Here is a 22,891-nt window from a genome sequence, read left to right as displayed (position 1 = left end):
TAACATTACCCTGAATAGGGAGATAAGGAGACACCGCAGGGGATAAAGACAGTATCTTACAGACCCAACGCCACGTCCATTGCGCCAGAGCAAAGATTGGATAGCTCCTCACCATGGCACGAAGGACTGGGCTGGTTTCATGTAATGGAAAACTAAAATGATTTGGGGCGAGTACAGAGAGCTCAAGGGCTGGATCTGAAAAATAACAAGTGCTCCTGAACCAGTCATTTATGTGTCTCATCTGACAGGCCATCGTATACCAATTAATTTTTGCAACCCACGTGTAAGCTGACGATGGTGAGAATGAGATATCAAAAGTGGGAGAACTTGAAATCTATACAGCCATTTTGGAAATAAGACCATATTATATAATGACACCCGCCCTGCCACTGACAAGGGGAAAGTGGACCAAAGAGTCAAAGAGTATCGGCCAATAAAAAGTCGACATTACATGTATAGAGCATGGTAAGATCTCAAGGAATCCACACTTCCAAATATTTAATAGAGGTCTGAGTCCAAGAAAAGGGAAAAGCTCCCTCCCAAGTGTCTGAAATTGTGACTAGAATGGCTAGATAGATTTAGTGTAATGGATTTAGTGTAATTGAGCGTAAACCCCAAATAGAACCGCCATCTTGGCGTGGGGGGTTTGGCGTTTGGGGGGGGGGGGCTGATGGCAAGAGGGAGTGGGCATCCCTCCTGTCATATTTAAGTTCGGTGCGGGGGGGAGCGTCGGATGGCAGGAAGGAGTCGGCATCCCTCATGCCAGTTTTTTCAGGGGAGTGGGCGGGCGGGGGAACGGGCAATTGGCTTTTTTTAATAGGACAGATGGTGCGCATTAAAAAAAAAAGCAGAAGCCTTGACAGCAGTGACGGGAGGCTGCTTCTCCTGTAACTACTGTCTGGGCTCTACGCATGTCTCAATCGCTCACTGAGCGATTGCGTCGGTGTGTTTACATGCTAATGATTTGCACCTCCGTTAAAATCATTTGCATGAATTATTTGCATGCAATCTTGATAGTGAATCAATCACTGTTTGAAAATCGGCCAACACCGATTGAGTCGCTATCTTTAGTGTATCTTGGCCTAAGACCAAGATGCACTAAAGCCAGCAATCGTCACTAAACCCGTTTTAACAGCTTTAGCGATGATCGCATTTACCGACTCGATACAGAAAATGGCTCATCGCCTGTTTTTTTGCATGATGGCTCATTCCTCGATCTGACCATGCAAATAAGCTAATTAATATTAAAATGCCATGTAAACTAGTAGAGCGATTGATGCTCTAACATGGCTTCCCGATGCACTAAAAAAAAGTGATTTGCTTTTAGCGATCAAAAAAAGCGACTGGTCAAGACCAGTCGCTTACCTGTCTAACCTTTTTTTTTATGGGCACAGATGCTGTGCATGTTAATACATGCACAATATCTAACAGATTAGAAAAAAAAGAAATAAAGCATCTCCCGCCGATGACAGCCCTCCTCGGTGAACCAATGAATGCAGTACCGAGAAGACCCTCCTACTTGTTAGCAAAAAAACAGCAGGAAGGATAGTCATTCCCTCCTCTCATTTGCTCCCCCCGCGCTAGCGAAAATGGCAGGAGGAAAACCCACTTCCTCCTGCCTTGCTGCCCCCCCCACGAAAGGAAATTGGCAGGAGGGATACCCATCTCCTGCTGCTAATGTGGCTCTCTTCCCCCCCCCAAAAACAGCGATATGACAGGAGGGATGCCCACTTCCTCCTGCCACCGGAAGTCCCCTGCCAGCCCTTAACCCCCCTCCCCCGTACTTTCTTAGAAATGTTGGAGCAGGATGGAAGCTCAGTTTGTCCCGTTTGTAGGGGCCAATGCTCCAAAATGGTAGGCCTTTCCCTCCCCAGTGCTTCATGTGATGCACGGGGAAGGGCCTAAGGCCCTGATGGGCTTAGACACCTAAGGCCCCGCCTCTTGGGATACAAGGGGGAAGAGTCTAAGGCCCTTGACTGAGCCAATCTGGGTTTTAGGCTCCTCCCCCTTGTATCACAGGCTCTATCCTGAAGAGACCTTTAGTGGTAGACCTTTTTGGTGGACTCTCCTTGTAAATGGCTCCCTTCTTTATTCCAAAAAATAGTTTCATGTGAACCAGATAGTTAGAAACATAGAAACATAGAAAAAGGCAGCAGAAAAGGGCTATAGCCCACCAAGTCTGCCCATTCCAAGTATGCCCTCCCCTGAATTTACTCCCTTAAAGATCCCACGTGAGTATCCCATTTTCTCTTAAAATCCGTCACGCTGCTGGCCTTTATCACCTGGAATGGGAGTCTGTTCCAATGATCCACTACTCTTTCGGTGAAGAAGTACTTCCTGGAGTCGCCATGAAACTTCCCTCCCCTGATCTTCAGCGGATGCCCTCTGGTGGTCGAGGGTCCCATGAGCCAGAAGATATCATCTTCTGACTCGATGCGTCCCGTGATGTACTTATATATTTCAATCATATCTCCCCGTTCTCTTCTTTCCTCAAGTGAGTACAGCTGCAATTTTTAAAATCTTTCTTCATATGTGAGATCCTTGAGCCCCAAGACCATCCTGGTGGCCGTTCGCTGAACCGACTCGATCCTCAGCACGTCCTTTCGGTAGTGTGGTCTCCAAAACTGAACACAGTACTCCAAGTGAGGCCTCACCATGGCTCTATACAACGGCATCATAACTTCAGGTCTCCTGCTGACGAAACCTCTGCGGATACACCCCATCATTTGTCTTGCCCTGGAGGAAGCCTTCTCCACTTGATTGGCAACCTTCATGTCCTCACTAATGATCACCCCTAGGTCGCGTTCCGCCGTGGTCCTAACCAAGGTCTCACCATTTAGTACATAAGTTCTACGCGGTTTTCTCTTACCCAGGTGCATTATCTTGCATTTTTTAGCATTGAAGCCTAGCTGCCAAGTAGTTGACCATTGTTCCAGCAACTTTAGGTCGTGTGTCATATTATCAGGTAATAAACTTTTGCCTACTATGTTGCAAAGTTTGGTGTCGTCGGCGAACAGTGATACCCTTCCTCTAAGTCCTTGCGTCATATCTCTTATGAATAAGTTAAATAGAATCAGGCCCAGGTCCGAGCCCTGCGGCACTCCACTGATCACTGATCTCCTCTCTTCATCTAGGACAAGAGGGGTGGCTATTGACAAGAGACTCCATAAGTTTAAATCCCGGTCAAGTTCTGCTGATTTATGTAGCGGTAACTAATCACTTACCTTTTGAACAGGCTCTTTGTTTTAGGAACCATTATAGCATGCTGGATTGAAATAGTCATTGAAGCAGTATACATTATTTATGGAAAAGTGGTGCCAAATTGGCCTGATGTCTGACTCCACTAGAGCAAAGGGGATTTCCTGGGTGAAGGCCTAGATGGTCACACCAGAGGTTCTCTGCAGAGCACAGAAGTTATCATAGAATTGCTGTGCTAGCTAAAGCCAATTTGGTCTTTGGTAGAGTGTGATTCAGGGAGCCTTGTCTTCTCCCACCCACTAAGGTATTGCCGGACTGGTGTAAAGCGATAAGCAATGTAACATAGTAACATAGTAACATAGTAGATGACGGCAGATAAAGACCCGAATGGTCCATCCAGTCTGCCCAACCTGATTCAATTTAAAAATTTTTTTTTTTTTTTTTTTTTTTCTTCTTAGCTATTTCTATGGTTGAAATCTATTTCTATGTGAAATCTATTCAGACTGTTAATGTTCTCTCCTTGAGTCTTGCTAGACCAGTCCAGTGCTTGGGTTCAGCTGAGAGAGATCTTGCATCACCAATTTGCTTTTCTTCTTTAAAGGTGTGAATAAGCGTGGATAAAGGAGCCGGTTGATGTAGTGTATCTAGATTTTCAGAAACCTTTTGATAACGTTCCTCATGAAAGGCTCTTAAGAAAATTAAAGAGTCATGGGAAAGGTGGCAATGTTCAATTGTGGTTTAGGAATTGGTAATTGGATAGAAAACAGAGGATAGGGTTAAATGTTCATTTTTCTCAATGGAGGAGAGTAAACAGTGGAGTGCTGCAGAGGTCTGTACTGGGACTGGTGCTATTTAACTTATTTATAAATTATCTGGAAATTGGAACAACGAATGAGGTGATTAAATTTGCAGATGACGGGTGAGGGGAGATATGATTGAAGTCTACAAAATCCTGACTGGAGTAGAACGGGTATAAGTGGATTGATTTTTCACTCCGTCAAAAATTACAAAGACTAGAGGACACTCAATGACGTTACAGGGAAATAAGAGAATAATTAAGCTCTGGAATGCATTGCCAGAGGTTGTGGTAAGAGCAGATAGCATAGCTGATTTTAAGAAAGGTTTAGATAAATTCCTAGAGGAAAAGTCCATAGTCTATTATTGAGAAAGACATGGGGGAAGCCACTACTTGCCCTGGATCGGTAGCATGGAATATTACTACTCCTTGGGTTTTGGCCAGGTACTAGTGACCTGAATTAGCCACCATGAGAACGGGCTACTGGGTTTGATAGACCATTGGTTTGACCCAGTAAGGCTTCTTATATGCTTATGTTCTTATGCAGTTTGTAGTATATCTCAGTGTTCTTCAACCTTTTTACACCTATAGACCGGCGGAAATAAAATAATTATTTTGTGGACCGGCAAACTACTAAGACTGAAATTTTTTTTAAAAAACCATCGCCGCCCCGTCCCCGCGAGTTCGGTCCCACAAACCATCAGATCCCATCCGCACAAGCCTCAAATAGTTATGATTTTATATTGAACATATCTTATTAAAGTATAAAAAGAAACAATATTCTATACAATTGTCATTTTATAAATACAAATAATACAGGGCAAAGATCAACAAAACCCCTGTCTCCCCTCCCCTTCACATATATCCCCTCTACTATCAAGAAAACTGAATAAGCCAAATTATTACAGAATGCTACTCAAATATCATGTAACAGAATACCATAGTCACACATGACAGGAATGGTGTTAGGGGAGTGGAACTAGGGCAACTGCCCCCTGGTCAGAGAGAGCCCTAAGCCAGCTGGAAGTTAAAGAAGCACTGCCTGGGCTTTGCACTCCCCAGTTATGTCTAGCAAGATACATATTTCAAATCTGATATATTTGAATCACAAGATAGAAATAAAATTATTTTTTTCTACCTTTTGTCGTCTCTGGTTTCTGCTTTCATTGCCTTTTCACTCTCTTCCAGCCAGTGTCTGCCCTAAGAACATAAGAACATAAGAATTGCCACTGCTGGGTCAGACCAGAGGTCCATCATGACCAGCAGTCCGCTCACACGGCGGCCCTCTGGTCTAAGACCAGCACCCTAACTGAGACTAGCCCTACCAGCGCACGTTCTTGTTCAGCAGGAACTTGTCTAACTTTGTCTTGAATCCTTGGAGGGTGTTTTCCCCTATAACAGCCTCTGGAAGAGCTTTCCAGCTTTCTACCACAGAACTTCCTTACGTTTGTACGGAATCTATCCCCTTTCAACTTTAGAGAGTACCCTCTCATTTTCCCTGCCTTGCAGAGGGTGAACAACCTGTCCTTAGCTACTAAGTCTATTCCCTTCAGTACCTTGAATGTTTCGATCATGTCCCCTCTCAATCTCCTCTATTCGAGGGAGAAAAGACCCAGTTTCTCTAATCTTTCACTGTACGGCAACTCCTCCAGCCCTTTAACTATCTTAGTCGCTCTTCTCTGGATCCTTTCGAGTAGTACCGTGTCCTTCTTCATGTACGGTGACCAGTGCTGGACGCAGTACTCCATGGCCCAGTACAGCGGCATGATAACCTTCTCTGTCTCTTCAGTCCAGCATCTGCCCCTTCCATTCACTGTCTGTCTTTCCTTGCCATCTCTCCTCCTGCCCCCCCCCCCCCATTTGGTCTGGCATCCATCATCTTCCTTCTGTTCCCCTCATGGTCTGGCATCTCTGTCCTTCCCTCCCCCTTGTGGTTTTTAGCATCTCTCTCTTCTCATTTCCTTCACTCAGATTTGATATCATTCTCTGCTCTCTCTTCCCTTTTCTTCTCTTGTCTTCCTTCTCTATTTTCTGCCTCCATCTAAATTAAATTCTTTCTTACTATTTAGTCCCGTTTCCCTCTTTTCACTGTGTTTACCCACAGCTTGTCACCCCTTTCCCTCACCCCTCCATTATCTTACTATTTTCTTCCCCCTTTATTTATCTCCTCCTTCCATCCAGTATGTGTTTTTTCCCCACTTCCATTCAGCATCTGCTCTCCCCTCTCAACTGACATCCATCTGCCTTCTGCTCTCTCTCCCTTCTTCTCACTTCCATCATCTGTCCCCTTCTCTCTCTCATCTCCTCCATTCCATCATCTGCCCCTTCTCTCTCTCTCCCCCCCCCCCCCAACTTCCATCATCTGCTGCCCTTCCCCTCACCTTTGCGGGTCACTTTCTTTCCCCTGAGGGTGGCTCATGTCGGAGGGGAAGCTTTGGCCTCGCAGAACCGCTTGCAAGGAACAGTGGAACTTACTTGATTGATGTCGATGCTGGGGCCCGTTGCCGTTTGAAGGAAAAAAAAAGGGACCCGCAAAGGCGAGAGGAAGAGAAACCTCCAGGACAGCTGCTCTTTGCCCTCCTTCAGCGGCCCAAGAGTCCAGACCAACAGCGGCAGCTCTGTGTACTTTTAATTTCGGCACAGAGCTGCCCCTAAGCAGTAGTTTAGCGCGGTTTCATGAGGCAGCCTCGGGGCCTTTGCTAAGCCGGCCCGCTTCGATGATGCGATGTGGGCCGGCCTAGCAAAGGCCCCGAGGCTGCCTCATGAAACCACGCTAAACTACTGTTTAGGGGCAGCTCTGTGCTGAAGTTAAAAGCACACAGAGCTGCCGCTGGTGGTCTGGAGGTGCGGAGACAAGGCAGTAGGCAAACGCGGTGGAAGGCAGGAGTTCCAGCAAAACGACTGCAACAGGAAGTTGCAAGTCAGCTGACGCCGGCCTTTCGTTGCGGCGGGGACAGAATCCTTCAGGGACTGGCAAGATTTTTTCGCGGACCGACACCGGTCCGCGGACCAGCGGTTGAAGAACTGTGGTATATCTCTCAAGCTACACTTGCTCTCTCTCTTGGTGTTTGTTTATTAAAATTTGATATTCTGTGATATATACTGCCATAGCAAACAACTGTTCACAGCAGTTTATAATAAAATACAGTAAAAGAACTCCATCAATTTTGTGTATATTCTTTGCAAGCTGTATATTTATTACTAATTCTGCAGTGGTTTTGATGGGGGTAAACAAATAAGTGTCAAAGTTGATCTAATTCTGCTTTATTTATTGAGTCCACAGCTACTGATCCCCAGAACTGTTAATCACTAACCCTTAACTTTGTTAAATCTACTTAATCTGTAACAACTTTTAATCATTGTAAACCGCATAGAACTTCACGGTCCTGTGGTATATAAACTGTTGTTATTATTATTATTTATTAACCGCCTTTATGAAGAGATATCTTTTTGAACAATGGGCTTCAACTCAAACCATGATGTTTAGCAATGTTTATAATTTTCAGTATTTTTGTTCTTAATCACCCTTTGTAAATTTATGTAAACCACTTTGAATCCAGGTGATGATATAGTGGTATATAAGACATCATTAGCATTAGATTCACACATGGCGGTGGCTTTGGCATAGGCATACTGGAGAATTCAAAGCTGCACCCTGGAATAGTTGAGTATTTCTGCCTTCATCTGATTTCAGGGGGTCTGAACTCCTCTAGCAGGGCTCAAGAAAAATAAATTAACAGGTATGAATAAATTACACTTAAATAAAATCATGTGTTGCATGTGTACCCCCTTTTTTTTTTGTAGTCCCTAATGGTTTCGCCATCTTTTTTTTTTTTTTCTCTAGCTTGCTGCTTAGCCTAAAACATGGGTGTGATTACAGATCCAAATTAATATGTGCTGACCTGCTGTGGCTTACTTGGACTATTATCCACACTATTTCTCCTGTCGCCACCATTCCACTGTACTGACTCCATTGATCTCTGGTGAGTAGATGGCTTTTGGCAAATTCTTAGCCACCCTGTGACCTGTAGCACCATTGGGTCACGCTTCTGTTTCCTGTTACCTTTTTTTGCATTAACATTCTGTTATGTTTTTATGTATTTGTATGTTTACTGATTCAGTTTATGAGGGATGTATTTACTGTGTACTATTATCTTTATAAATTGCTTTATTCATTTGCCTGCCTGGTGTAAAGGTGGCGGACCTTGTGCATCACTTAGATAAGATATTAGACAGTGCTAGGGAGGAGATGGCTGTCTTGATACATGTAGGTTCTAATGACATGGGAAAATATGGGAGGGAGGTTTTGGAAACCAAATCTAGGCTCTTAGGTAGAAAGCTGAAATCCAGGTCCTTCAGGGTAGCATTTTCAGAAATGCTCCCAGTTCCACGCACAGGACTCAAGAGGTAGGCAGAGCTCCAAAGTCTCAATGCATGGTTGAGATGATGGTGCAGGGATGAGGGATTTAGATTTGTTAGGAACTGGGCTATCTTCTGGGAAAGGGGGAGCCTATTCGAAAGGATGGACTTCACCTTAACCAGGATGGAACCAGGCTACTGGCACTAAAGTTTAAAAAAGGAGAGCAGCTTTTAAACTAAGATGGGAAGGGGGGAGAGCCGACAGTCACCCAATAACAGATGGGTCGGTGTGTGGTATCCTTGAAGGATACTGTTGAATTTGAACATTTAGGGAGCCCCAATAGAGAGGTTTCAAAAATGGTGAAAGCAAGCCAAGAGTGCTTAAGAGGGAAGCAGAGTAAAGATGTCACATTATCTCTGTCATCTCAGCAGCCTGTAGATACAAGGAAAAAAAACACAATTTGAAGTGTCTCTAGACAAATGCTTGAAGTCTAAAAAATAAAGTAGGAGAGTTAGAATATATAGCACTGAATTATGAGGTAGATATAATAGGCATCTCAGAGACCTGGTGAAAGGAGGACAATCAATAGGACACTGTTACCTGGGTACAAATTATATCGCAATGACAAAAATGGATCAAATTGGAGAAGGGTATGCACTATATGTTAAAGAGAGAATTTAATCAAATAACACAAGTATTCTGCACAACACAGATAAATGTAGAATTCATATGGATAGAAATTACATATGTGAAGGGAAGGAATATAAAGTTAGGGTTATACTACCTTCCCCTGGGATAGAATGAGCAGACAGATGAAGAAATGTTTCAGAGATTAGGAAAGCTGGCAAACTGGGCAATAGTATAATAATGGGTGATTCAACTACCCATAAAAAATAAGGAGAGAGCATGAAAAATCACTCAAAGAAAAAGTACATGCTCTATTTAATAATAATAATAATAATAGCGGTTTATTTACCGCAGTACTGTGAAGTTCTATGCGGTTTACAAAAGATTAAAAGAAGGTACAAATTGATTGAATTTAAGAGAGGTGTAAGAGAGAGATTAATAGGTCAAGAAAACCGTTGTTGAGGAGAAAGGGAAATATGGGTCAGTTGTCTAGATACTTCAGGAACAGGTATATTTTTAGGCGCTTCCTGAATTCCTCATAAGTAGTGGGCGAAAGCAATTAATCTAGATCTTTACTCCATAATTCTGCTTGATGTGAGAGAAGGTGTTCATGGTGTTTTTTCTGTTTACAACCTCTGACTGGGGGGGAAACGAAGTTCGAATGTGAGCTTCTTTTGTGTTTGTTTGCTGAGAAGGAGAAAAGGTCAGTTATGTAATTAGGGGCTAGTCCATATAGTACTTTGAAGCAGAAGCAGGCGAATTTGAACTTTACGCGTGCTTCCATCGGCAGACAGTGCAACTGCCGGTAGTAAGGTGTCACGTGATCGAATTTCTTTAGCCTGAAGATCAGTCTTACCTCTGCATTTTGCATTAATTGTAAACGTTGCATGCTCTTTTGGGAAGTTGCTAGATATGCAATGTTACAGTAGTCAAGTTGACTTAGTACGAGGGATTGTACCAGGATTTTGAATGCTGACGTATCGAAGTAAGATTTAATAGATCTAAGTTTCCAGAGAGTGAAAAAACCCTTTCTGATTAAGGAGTCCACTTGGTCTTTCATGGTTAGGCATTGGTCCAGAGTTACACCCAGTATCCTCATGGTAGACTAAATAGGGTAATAAGTTTGTTAATGCATAATGGTGTTTTGGTGTCAAGCGGATATGGCGAAGCAACGAAGAATTTCATTTTTTCTGAATTTAGTTTGAGCTTGAAGTCTGTCATCCATTGTTCCATCACATTTATAGCTTCTGATGCCTTGGGAATAGTTTCGGAGATAGAGTTAGCAAATGGGATGATGATTGTAAAATCATCTGCGTAACTGAATAATTTTATACCTAGCTGGGTTAATTGCAAACCCAGTGAGGACATGTAGACATTGAAAAGCAGTGGGGATAGTGGTGACCCTTGCAGCACACCGGATGGGTTGCTCCAAGTGTCGGAGAGATCATGATTGAAGCGTACCTGATAGGTACGGGACATAAGGAAGCCACGAAACCAGTTCAACACCTCATCCCTGATATCGATAGCGTCTAGGCCAGGGGTGTCCAACCTGCGGCCCAAGGGCCGCATGCGGCCCCGTGAAGTATTTTGTGCGGCCCCGGTCGAGGGCGATGCAGTGTTTTCCTCTGCTGCCCCCGGGTGTTTACCGTCTTGCCGGCTCCCTCCTCTGTCTTGCTGCAGCGTTTGTGTGGCCCCAGAAACATTTCCCTAGCAACAGCAGCAGATGAATCCAGAGACCAATGGGGATAGCTCACATCTACCAGCAGGCGGAGATAGAGAAACTGATTAACAGGTGGTCCTATTGGCTGGCACTCCTCCTGTCTCATCAGTAATCTCTATCTCCCAGCAGGAAAAGGTCGCTATTCAACTAGCTCCTGAATTCTGGCTGTGGCTGGAACTTTATTTTCTCCTGTTGAGATTTTTCTCTTCAGTGAGACAGGGGTGTCCGGCTGAACGGTGCCGGCTTTAGAGGTTACACTTGGGCCCCCCTTGTCCCTGCCTCACCCTCCCTCCATTGCTAGAGGGTCTGACTGTGTCTCAAATTTGTTCTTCTTTCCCTTCTCTGTAAAAAAAAAAAAAAAAGAGACCACAGTTGTTACATTCTGCCATGCTTTTGCTGCAAACTGGCTTCAACCGGCCCTAACAACAAGCTGTGAGTATGTCTGGCTTTTACAGTTGTTTGAACTTCAGGTTCTGTTTGGGAGTCTTAGTACTGTGGGTTCGGTCATCATACATTTAAGGTATGGATATTTTATTGAGGCTAAGTTTTATGACTAGAAATCCATTGAGGGAGCCGGGACTTCCCGCCCTTTGCATGCACGCGCTTTGTTTCCTTGTTGGTTACAGCGCAGCAGTAGCGATGCGATTTCATGCTCGTACTTGTTCTCTTTGTTGGGTTTCAGTGCAGCAGTAGTCCTGTTTATTCTGAGGCTCTCTTTCATCAGTGTTTGTCACGGCCATGTGCAGCTGATTGTGCAGGTGCCGGTTTATAGCAGCGTGCATGAGATGGGATATGTTTTTTTCCGGCGCTGTGGGCCGTTCTTCTGGTTATTCCCCGAGTCTGATTTTCTTTCTATGCAAGCCGCGGCAGGGTAAATTTTGCGGGGCTCGAATCCGACTATGTTTCTAGGAGCGTTGATGCAGCGGCCACGTGTCAGCGAGAATCAGGCGTGCGCATGGGTCTCCGGTGATGGCGGGAGAGCTGCAGCGTTCCAGTAGTTTGTTTCCAGCTGACTTTGGTCAGGGTATGCTGGGGCTTCTCTCCTTTCCGGTTCAGACAAGTTGTATGTGTTTCACCAGCTTTGGGACAAGCTTGGGCAGCTTTATATGTCTATGTCTGTGTTCCTGCTGTACTCCCTTGAAGGAAGCTGCTTGTTTAATCGGACTTGGGGGTTAGCACTCAAGGGGTTTACCAGAGAGACTCTGACCTGTGCTAGGTCACCCAGTCTCGGTTTGTCTCCAGACTGGGGCGACATACGGCAACTCACGGCACAGTGAGATCAGCAGTAAGATAGTGCCCTGTATTTCACACAGGTATCTCATTGTCTCTCTTGGGGTCCCTGCAGATTGAGCCTTTGTCTATTGGTAACTGTCCTTGTTTGGGCCTCTGTGATGAGCTGCATGTGTCTAGTAGTGGCACAGGATATTTATGCCTAAAGGTAGTACAAGCAGTTTCCAAGTTCGGGCTGTCTCTATGGGCATAATGACACTGCGCATATTCCTGCGGCCAGGACTCTCTTTCTCTATTTCTGAGGGGGCCTGGACTTCAGATTTCCATGCTTATCACGCTGGTTTCTCCTGTCACCATTTTCTCATGGCACATGCTAGACGGGCCCCCCAACCAGACAGAAAAGGCTGTACAGCTCCTTTTAACCAGGAGCCAGTTACCTATTCTATCAAACCCATGGAGGATCACGCACTATGTGGCTGTTAGCCTCATCCCTGAAGCTCTCATTAACAATGTGAGCTTTGTCTGATACCTGTAAGGATGCTGTTGTTTTCCACGGGGCGGTAGATGCAGCATCTTGATTGAGTCTAGTACGTATTCACTTTAAAGGACATACGTATTTCGCTCATGTTGCATGGGGTTAGTAATGTTTTCATGGTTCCAGTATATTCCTCTTTACATTGTGAACCTTGATTTTTCCTAGGAGAATCTTCTTGCAGATCCTACAGTCTTATTCTGCCATTCCCTGACCTTCTGCACTTCATTCTGAGGGATTTTGACTTCTTCCAATGACTCTTCAGGCTTTCCCATGAGGGAGAAGACACTATAATGTCAGGTCAGAGGGCTGTGAAGATTTTTCAGGATGCTTGCGTCTTTGCATTCTCCTCAGGTTTTCCAGTTCGTTCTTGGAGTCTCTATGTTTTGTGTTTCCCTTTTCAGTGTTACTGGTCCTCAGGACGGTTCTTGTAGTTCTTCGGGAACTAAGGGACGTTGTTCCACTTACCGCATGGTGCCCGAGATAGGGGGCATTGGGCAGGCTGGATCCCATTCTGCTGAATTAGTTTTTCGGGGTTACACATTTCTGCAGACAACCTGGGAGTATATTTACATTTTCTCTATGGACTCCGAATCGGCACTTGGTTTGCCTGCCTCTCTTGGAGCGGCGCTTTCGGTTTTGGCACATGCCATTTTGCCTACCCAAGGCTTCACGAACGTTTTAGGTGATGTGGGCGGTGGTACCGTTTTGGCGCTACCAGGCGATTCATCTAATTTCTTCTTGACTGCCTGCTTGATTCTGACGACTTCCAGTCGGGCCATTTGACTGACATGAAAAGGGTGATATCTTTTCCTCAGTTCTTTACACGTGCATCTTTGAATTTGCACAGCACTCTTTTCTCCTGTACTATTTATAGGTATATCGGGGTGATGTTTTTATTCATATAGGAGAGACATGTGTTTCTTTCCGGAGACTTGGGCGTGGGGTCTCGGTCTCAGATTGGTATTCTTCTTCGCTTACCATGACCAAGAGTATGGGATTCTGTACAGTTTCTGGGATCCATATTGCTGACTCCACTGGGGACTTCGGCTTGCTTTCCCCTTCTTACGCTACAGCAGTCGCTTTTGTTCCGGTGGTTCCCGGAATCTCAGGGCACCAATTATTTGGTATGCTCCTACTGCATCACTCTGTATGATTTGGTGGCTCCGCGCGATTTCTCTTTTCAAGGCATGCCTCGGTCTTTGCTGGACTATCTCATGACCACCGACCATCCCGGGCTGTCGGGTTGGGGGGCTCCGTGGCTTCCATCCTCAGCTCCTGGAGTCTGGTCTTCAGAGGAGACTCAGTACTTGTTCATTCTTCTGCTCTTGAGCAGGGTCAGGCTACCTTTCTGGAGCTTCAGATCATTCTTCCGGATTGCCGCTGAGGGTCCTTTTGGTCAGTATTAGGATGGGGGTATTTCTCTACTGCTTGGGCAGTAAGTGTTGTACTCATTGGCAGGTGAAGTTGTTCTGCTTCAATGGGTGGACTCTCATCTTCGTCTTCTGTTGGCAGATCCTTTTATGGATCAGGATAAGAGTTTGGATAGACTTTCTCTCCGCGGAATCTGAGCATGGCCCATTTCTTGTATGTTACAGTGTACAGCGCTGTGTACGCTCTGGAAAGTGTGCATGTTAGTAATAGTGTAATCTTCTGCATCCTGGATATTGAGATTTGTGGCTCAAGCATTCTAGCTCTTTTTATGGAAGTGAGATCTGCTTGACCTAGACCTCATGGCCTCGTCTCTCAATTCTAAGCTTCCTAGCTTCTTCGGCGGGCTCAGGGAGTGGGAGTTAGAGGGGGTAGCTGCATGGCTCCTTTCTCGCTTCTGCCTTCTCTTTTTCAGTGTTTTCCGATGGCTTGGATTTGCCACCTCGAGTTCGCTTTCCGGGCACAGTATTTGTAGAAATCTCTGGATTGGCGGCACCATCCTTACTTTGCGGATTTGATGAGTCTTTCAACAGCCGGACTAAGAAGTTTCCTGGTATCTCCGGCTTTGCTCGCCTAGGGTCCGTTCAACATGGATATTTGTACTACTTTAGTATTACGACCTAGTTTTTTGAAAAATCTTGGCTGACGTGTAAGGATTATGCGAAGCAGGTTGTTTCTTCTCTTATCCAGGTGCTACGGATGTCTTCTCCTGTGGCTTCTGCTTCCTTTTGGAGGTTTTTCCTTTCTTGGGTGCTTCTTAACGTTTGAACCACTCCAGAGTTCCTTTTTGGCACAGGTGTATTGCCGAGGGCTTAGCGTTCAATTCCCTTCAGCTTCTAGTGCCATTCTTAGCTTGTTACAAGGGCTAGGTATATTGCTCTTCGCTTACTTCTCAGCTTCATGTAGTTCAGGTCCTAAACAGAGTGCGGTATATTCACGCGCCTCTTAGAAAGCCCGGTTTGGAGTACAATCTTCACGTACTTCTTCTCAGTTTACCAAAGGCTTCATTTCATCCTTGTCTTTTGGGACTCTAAAGGGCTGTGCCGTTGAACATGGGGTTTCTTGTGGCCATGGCTTCAGCTCTGCAGTTTTCTATGTTGCAGGCCTTGTTCAACGGGGATTCCTATTTCTTATTTCCGAAATATGGGGTATCAGTTCGGATGGTACCATTATTTCTTTCTAGGGGGGTGTCATCCTTTCTTTTATGTCATGCTCGCTTTTCTTTCCTTCTTCCTGGGAGGGGAAATTGGGAGCAGTGCTTTTATTAACTGCATTTTTTGATATGTACGTAGCGTTCTCTGTGAGCTCGGTTTCTTACGACTTTTAGTTGTTTATATCTCCTTTTTGCATTCTTCAAGGGACGCCTCAAACGTTCAATGGGTCCAGGAGGACATTCTTTATGCTTGCTTGCTGGCAGGGAAGCAGTTGGCGAAAGAACTTCATGACCATTCCGCTGGAGCGATGGCTACTTCTTGGGCTCGGCCCAGAGGTTTTTTTCCTTGGAGGAGATTTGTCTCGCGGCTAATTGGTCTTCCGAGCGTACTTTCTCTCCCCATTTCTGCTTGGATGTGGGGGGGCGCATGCGGTAGGGGCGTTTTGTGCTTCGGTTGTTGCGGAGACGGCGTTTGCTTCCCACCCAGATTGAGGATTGCTTTGCTACATCCCATTGGTCTCTGGATTCATCTGCTGCTGTTGCTAGGGAAGGAAAAATTATGTTCTTACCTGTTAATTTTCTTTCCCTTAGACGCAGCAGATGAATCCAGAGCCCCACCTTTCTGGATATTGTCTCTTGGTTTTTTCTTGTGCAACTTTTGCAGTTTGTTATTATGGCAGGTTGTTTTCTGTATTATTACATTTTGAGATTTGTTATGGGAAAGAAGTTTTTTACATGCTATGCCTATTGCTGGTTACGTGTGCTTGGGCAAGGAGCTATACTGATGAGACAGGAGGAGTGCGAGCCAATAGGACCACCTGTTAATCAGTTTCTCTATCTCCGCCTGCTGGTAGATGTGAGCCATCCCATTGGTCTCTGGATTCATCTGCTGCGTTTAAGGGAAAGAAAATTAACAGGTAAGAACATAATTTTTCCTTTTTTCAGCCAATGTGGCCCAGGGAAGCCAAAAGGTTGGACACCCCTGGTCTAGGCATTGTAGCATTTTCTCATGGTCTACCAGATCAAAGGCAGAGATCTATTTAGCACACCAGGAGCACCCTTCCTAAGCTACAGTGCCCACCCCCCAAAGCCACCATAACCTACTAACCCACCACACACAATGGTACACACACAAAAATATATGAAGTGGAGAAAAACCTCAATTGAGCTTCATAGTTAAAAAAAAAAAACCCTCCACTTCACATAAAGTCCAGTGGCTGCTGTCCTGAAGATTATTTGAATGTCCAGCACTATTTGACATGTGGGGCACAATTACAGATGGAAGTGCAAACTCCCTAATTCCAACATCAGACACAAAAACGCTGATGAGAACTCAGAAGTTCCAAACTCAAAAGTTTGAATTATATCATGCCCAGTTCCCATGCAAACACCAACAGTAAGAAATAGTTACTTAGCTCTATTTTCAGCTCCATTGGAAACTATATATCGCCAACACTTCCCAAAGTGGTCCAGGGATGATGCAGACACTGAAAATATGACAGGGAAATCCCTGTTTTGCTAGAAGCTGTGTCAGGGGTTGTTTCTTACTGAGGAAAACTGTTCAAAGCAGAGCACATAATTCCCACACAGAGGAGAAGTAAATTGGAAAAGAGTAGAGAAAATGGTGTTGGTGGTTCTAAACACCGTCAATGGCTCCTTAACCATGCACCGGACACTAACCAATGGCGGCTCTTCCTTGCTCAAAAACGGCTGCCCACTCAATCTGTGCATTCAATCCATGGGGCTGGACAGATTGTAATTGATAGATCCACCGTTGTTCCTTTTGTCTCAACTGTCGCCGCCAGTCTCCTTGTCTCACAGAATAGGGTGTGATAAAGGAAGCGCCCGCACAGGATTTGTCCTGAGATCTGCATTAGGAATACTAAGATCCTGTGCAGAAGAGCTGACCAGGTGAGCTCTGCAGGGCAGTTTGATGCTGACCTCCCTTGAAATCATAGGGAGAAAACAGTGAGGAAACACAAGCAGCCAGTGACAGCTTTTGCCAAACTTGCCTGTAATCCTGCAAAAGGAATAAGATCTGAATTAATTCCTGGCCCTTTAAAATAGAGACAGGGCAGAGCAGGGATGCAGGGTTTCACACAGCCAGCTAGAGAACCTAAAGCCATCCCCCTCTGCATGGTGAAGGGGAGTAGTTTAGCGTTCCTTAAAGAGAGGCTCTTAGAGGAGTTAAGGGGAGAGAGAGAGAGAGAGAGAGAGGAGGAGCTTTTTCTCGGCTATGTAGACCATGGGGCTTTTGACTGGGAAATGGAAGAAGTTGAAGAGGTGCTTCCCGCTTCTGGAGATTCTATTCCAGCAGAGTTTGAAGTCGTGGACACCCAGGAAGCTTGTCCAGAGATTGAAATGGAACCAGAGCTAATGGAGTTAAATTGAACCAAGCGAATTTGGCTACTGGTTTTCCTGAAAGCACTGTATGCTTATTTTGAAAGGACTGTTTTTGTGCTTGTACTTACTTACCCTGAATTATGCTTTATGGTGTATGTCTACAACTGCTACCCTCCATGTGGAGTGCTGGCAAAACTTACAGCACAGAAGGGAAGTGATTGTCAAAGGCGCATGCCAAAGGCGCTCGCACCTTTGCGAAGCGACTTCATGAAGCGATGGATCAAGATTGATAAGTACTATGAACTTAATTTTAGACTATTTCGGATTTTTAGTTCCTTTTATTTATTGACTTTCTATTAACTGATCTTATAGTATTAGCACTATGGCACTTTTAAAAAAATTGTTCGATTATATTGTTATTCTTCTATTTAATTAGTTTTAGGAGTTGGTCAGCTGTTTTGTCTTATTCTTTTTCTGTCCCTGTACTCTATACAATGACTCGCCCTGCTAAGATAAGTACACCAACGACTCTGTACCGTTATTTGTATGATTGTACCGAATTGGGCCCGTTTTATATACCAGTTCTGCCTGTTTCTCACAGACTAAGTCTTGTACAAAAAAATGATGAGTACTGAAAACCTTGACTTACTCCTTCCTACCTTTCTACAGTTGACCCCCCTAGTTATCAAAAGTTGTGTTCTTATTTAAATATATGATCCATGCAAAATAAGTCCCAGCTGATTAATGATTGGCTGAAAGAATCTAATCTTGATTTTGTTTTATTTATTGAAACATGGTTGATGTCAGATAGTGACATTATTATTCGAGAATGTCTTCCCCCAGGTTTTAAAGTCATATCCTTGGCTAGAGTTTGGGGAAGAGGTAGAGGACTAGCCATTATTTTTAGAGATTTAGAAGTTCTATCTTTTAAATTAACCTCCAATATCCTAGCGGATGCTTTAATAATCACCCTGTTCTATATTCCTCCTAGAAAATGGAATTCAGCAAATGATGACATTTTTGAATTTCTACTAACAAATTCAATAGCAGGCTCTTACAATTTATTGATTGGTGATATTAATATTCATCTTGAACAAGTAGATCTAACCGATATTAAAGAATTTTAGTCATTTATTTCTTCACTAGGTTATTTTAAATCAACCCCAGTAAAAACTCATCAAAAAGGCCACCAGTTAGATCTGATTACTTTTTCTTCTAAAGAACTAGTTAATCCTAAGATTTGTGGGGAAACAAGCCAATTGGTCTGACCAACTTTGAATTCGATTGGCAAATAAAAAAGTCCAATCAAAAGCTAAAGAAAACAAAAGAAATAAGAAATTTCAAGCCAGTAGAGGCCTGATTAAGCCTGTTGAATTCTGGTCACACTATGATATAATTTCAAATCAAAATGATGACATTGAATATGTGGATTCGTGGATCGACACCAGTACCCACATTTTAAATGAAATGGCCCCTCTTAAATTGAGAAGAAAGAGATTTAGAAATTTAGATGGGTGGTATGATATAGATCTGCTATCTGTAAAAAGGGAACTAACAAAATTGGAAAAACAGTGTTTAAAATCGGGAACCTTGGAACATAGTATGGCTTGGAAGCAAAAATTAAAAGAATATAAAAATTTGATTAAAGAGAAACGTAAAATTTTTTTATGCTCAAAAGATTGGCAGTTCATCAACTAATAGTAGTAGTCTTTTTAAACTGGTTAACGACCTCTATGATATAGAGGTGTTTACTGGTTCTACTGAAGAATCCACACTTTTTGCGGATGTTCTGGCAGATTTTTTTCAATACTAAAATACAAAAATTGAGGACTTCTCTAGCAGCTCCCATTAAACAATCATCTGTGTTTCCCTGTCCTTCAATGTTTAGATGACCATAGAGTTGACATGTGTTGGAACAATTTTACAGCTTTCAATTGGCAAACCTTTTGTAAGTTTTATACTAAGGGCTCCTTTTACTAAGGTGCACTAACGTTTTTAGCGCACGCAGGATTTTAGCGCGCACTAAATCCACGCTACGCTTCTAGAACTAACACCAGCTCAATGCTGGCATTAAGGTCTAGTGCGTGTGGCAATTTAGCGTGCGCTATTCCGCGCATTAAGACCCTAACACACCTTTGTAAAAGGAGCTCTAAGTATGTCAATTCGTATTATATGCTTTATAGCTGTCCCCCGAACGTTATGAAAGTTGCCCCTGTCACTTTCAAGGCTAAACTATTTAATTGAGTTACTTTCTTATTATCCAATAGGACATTTCCAAAGGAATTGGGTCAGATTTTGATCACACCGATTATAAAAAAAAAAAAAATCCTAAAGAATCTTCTACTATGGCATCTAACTATAGACCCATTGCTAGTATTCCTTTGTTTACTAAATTGTTGGAGGGTCTGGTTAACGCAGAACTAACTACATATTTGGATAAGTTTAATATATTACAGGATAATCAGTCTGTGTTTCGGTCAGGTTTTAGTACCGAAACAGTCATGGCCTCTTTGTTAGATTATCTCCATACATTATTTAGTCAAGGTACAAGTGCTTTGATTCTGCAGTTAGATCTCAGTAGTGCTTTTGACCTGGTGGACCATACCATTCTTATTGACTGTTTGGAATCTATTGGTATTTCGGGAAATGTCTTAAACTGGTTTTGAAGATTCCTGGGTAAAAGATCGTACCAGGTGTTCAAGGACGAAAGCCTTTCTTATCGTTGGAAAAATTTTTGTAGGGTTCCGCAAAGTTCGCCTTTGTCCCCCTACTTTGTTTAATATTTATCTTGTATCTCTGGGAAACCTCTTGCAAAGTTAAAATCTTAGGTTTTATATTTACGCGGATGACATTACTATAGTCATCCCGTTAACTTGCTTTTCAGTCGAGCTTAAAAATTGTTTAGCGACCATTCTGAGCCAGATTGAACTCTGGATGACTGCCTTTAAATTGAAATTAAATTCAGAAAAAACTAAATTTTTTTCTTGCAACTCCTAACGATAAGATCAAAGAAACACTGATGCATTTGAATGGACTTGACTATACTATAGAACAGTCTATAAAAATATTGGGAGTGACTATAGATAGATACCTTACTTTGGAACAGCAAACTGATTTATTACTTAAGAAATGTTTCTCAGTGCTTTGGAAACAACACACCATTAAGAAATATTTCGATGAAGCTTCATTTCATTTGTTAGTGTAGTCTTCTGTTTTAAGTATCCTTGACTATTGCAATATCATCTATCTGGGCGCCTACAAGAAAATCCTTAAAAAATTGAGTGATTCAAAACACTGCAGTCCGACTGATTTTTGGCCTAAAAAGATGGGAGCACATTACTCCCCTTTTATCAGAAACTTCACTGCCGATTGAGGTCAGAATCTTGTTTAAATTTACATACATTTGTTATAAATCAATCTTCGGCATGTCACCAGGCTATTGTCACCCGCACTCTCAGGGCAATGTGTCCAGGACTGCGGGAACAAGATTTGTATTCTTGTGAGCCACGGAAGGCTCCACAAGGAATGAAAAAGACACCAGGTTTAGAATAAGGATTTTGCCAAAAGTCAGGTAAGTTTTCTTGAAAATCAGGAATGGACTTTATTCTGCTGCATAGCAGTAAACAAAAAAAAACAACAAACTTTTCATCAGGATTCCAAACAAATAATGCAGTCTTCAAAATCTCAATTTCAATATTATATGCTTTAAAGTTCAAACTCACAGCTAAAGTAAGAAGGACTCTGTATTCATGAGCCTCAGCTTTAAAGTTCTTACCAAAAAACAAAACTAACAAAACAAACAGTCTCTTCCTTTTAATAGAAACTGGTCCAAAGATCAGTGACACAGCACTGCGTTTCTTCAGCAAATGGAAATGCTGGCCAGGTGGTGTGCTCCACGTGTTGTAATATTTGCTACACAATCGAGCCCTCTATCCCACCTCAAAACGTGGGGCTAAATCCCCCACCACACTGGCTGGAAAAAGAAAACAAAAATAATTATTTTCTCCAGCACAGGAAGGAGCTCAGCAAACCACTAAGCTTAGGTTCTTTCAGTCCCAAGACTCTGTGCTTCCCTGCACCAACTCAACAAGGGAGAACAAAGCACAGCTTCAAAAAAGAAAAACAAAACAGTTCAGTGTCCCAAAGCATAATAAATTGCAATACCTTTTTCCTTAGGCAGATTTGGAACTTGCCTTGGAGACACACACTTCCATAGGTTGAACAGAATGAACCTCTGGGCCTGGTTCAAATTCTAGTTCCATGGCTTGTGGAACTTCAGAGAGTTCAGGAGTCAAACCAGTATCAGCCTCATCAATTTCCATACATTCTGGGCTTTGAAAGTCCTGCAGAGCTCTTAGTCCTGAGCTAGACTGCCAGTGCTGTTCCTGTGACCATTCTCCTGCTCTCCAGTTCTCCCTCTGCCTTTCCAACTGCCCAGCTCTGAGGTTAAGGAACTTACAGCCCCGCCCAACCTTCCCAGGTGCAAAGCATTTCTGGTCATCAACCTTGGGAAGGTGAGGGGGAGGGGAAGTCTGTAGCTCAACCCCTAGGCTCCCTCTGCTGGATTTAGTGGGAATATCAGGCAAGAAGGTAAAATGTTCTTTATCTTGAACAGCATAGGAATTACCTGCTCTAGGCATGGGTTTTGTACTAGGCCCAATCCTAGCAGGCTTACCTCGCATACCACACTATCTTGTTCCTCACTTTTCTTTGAACCATTCTAATAAGCCTACACATAGAGTTCATTTGTTTACATACCCTTCTATTAAATTGCATTACATTAGTGATTTCTATTCTGCCCTTACCTTATGGTTCAAGGCGGATTACACAAGAATTGTCATGATGCTACGAAATACATTTGAATATTTTTTTGATTTGCTATGTAGATAGTGTTGTGGGTGAAGCTTGGGGCAGGTCTGGTTCTGTTATAAAGGTTTGATGTATTTTTTGAAGAGTAGGGATTTTGTTTCTTTTTTGAAGGTTTTGTAGTCTGTGGTCGAGGATAGCAGATTTGTGAGTTGTCTGTCCAGCTTTGCTGCTCTAGTGGCTAGTAGGTTGTCGTACATTTTTCTTTGTTTGACATTTTTGATAGGTGGGTGTGTGAATAGTATGTGGGTTCTCCTGTGTTTGGTTGAGGCAGATTGAGATAGTCGGTTGTTCCAGTATGTTGGGCTGTCTCCGTTTATAGCTTGAAATAAGGGAAATTTGAAGTGTACTCTTGCTTGTATTGGGAGCCAGTGTGAGTCGTGGTATGCTTCTGTGATGTGGTTGTATTTTTTTAGCGAGTAGATGAGTCTTAGGGCTGTGTTTTGTATTGTTTGTAATTGTTTTATCATGGTTGCTGGGCAGGGGAGATATAGTATGTTGCAGTAGTCTATTAAGCCTAGGATTAGAGATTATACCAAAAGTTGGAATTGTTTTCTGTCGAAGAATTTTCAAACTTATCTTAGGTTCCTCATAGTTGTGAATGATGTTTTTATTATTTTGTTGATTTGTGGTTG

The 22,891-nt window shown here is 43.2% G+C and overlaps 1 protein-coding gene across 1 annotated transcript in view; it reads left to right on the top strand.

The window, feature by feature from the left end:
* PTPRF (protein tyrosine phosphatase receptor type F) overlaps nt 1–22,891 on the top strand; it is a 953,410-nt gene that overhangs the window by 59,559 nt on the left and 870,960 nt on the right. The window contains exon 2 of the mRNA XM_033915537.1: nt 7,839–7,977. The gene's annotated coding sequence lies outside the window, so the exon portion shown is untranslated. The remainder of the gene's footprint in view (nt 1–7,838; nt 7,978–22,891) is intronic.

The sequence above is a fragment of the Geotrypetes seraphini genome, chromosome 12 (genome assembly GCF_902459505.1).
Source record: "Geotrypetes seraphini chromosome 12, aGeoSer1.1, whole genome shotgun sequence".
Lineage (NCBI taxonomy): Eukaryota > Metazoa > Chordata > Amphibia > Gymnophiona > Dermophiidae > Geotrypetes > Geotrypetes seraphini.
Note: the sequence above shows the minus strand (reverse complement) of the source record. Positions and strands in the feature narration are given on the sequence as shown.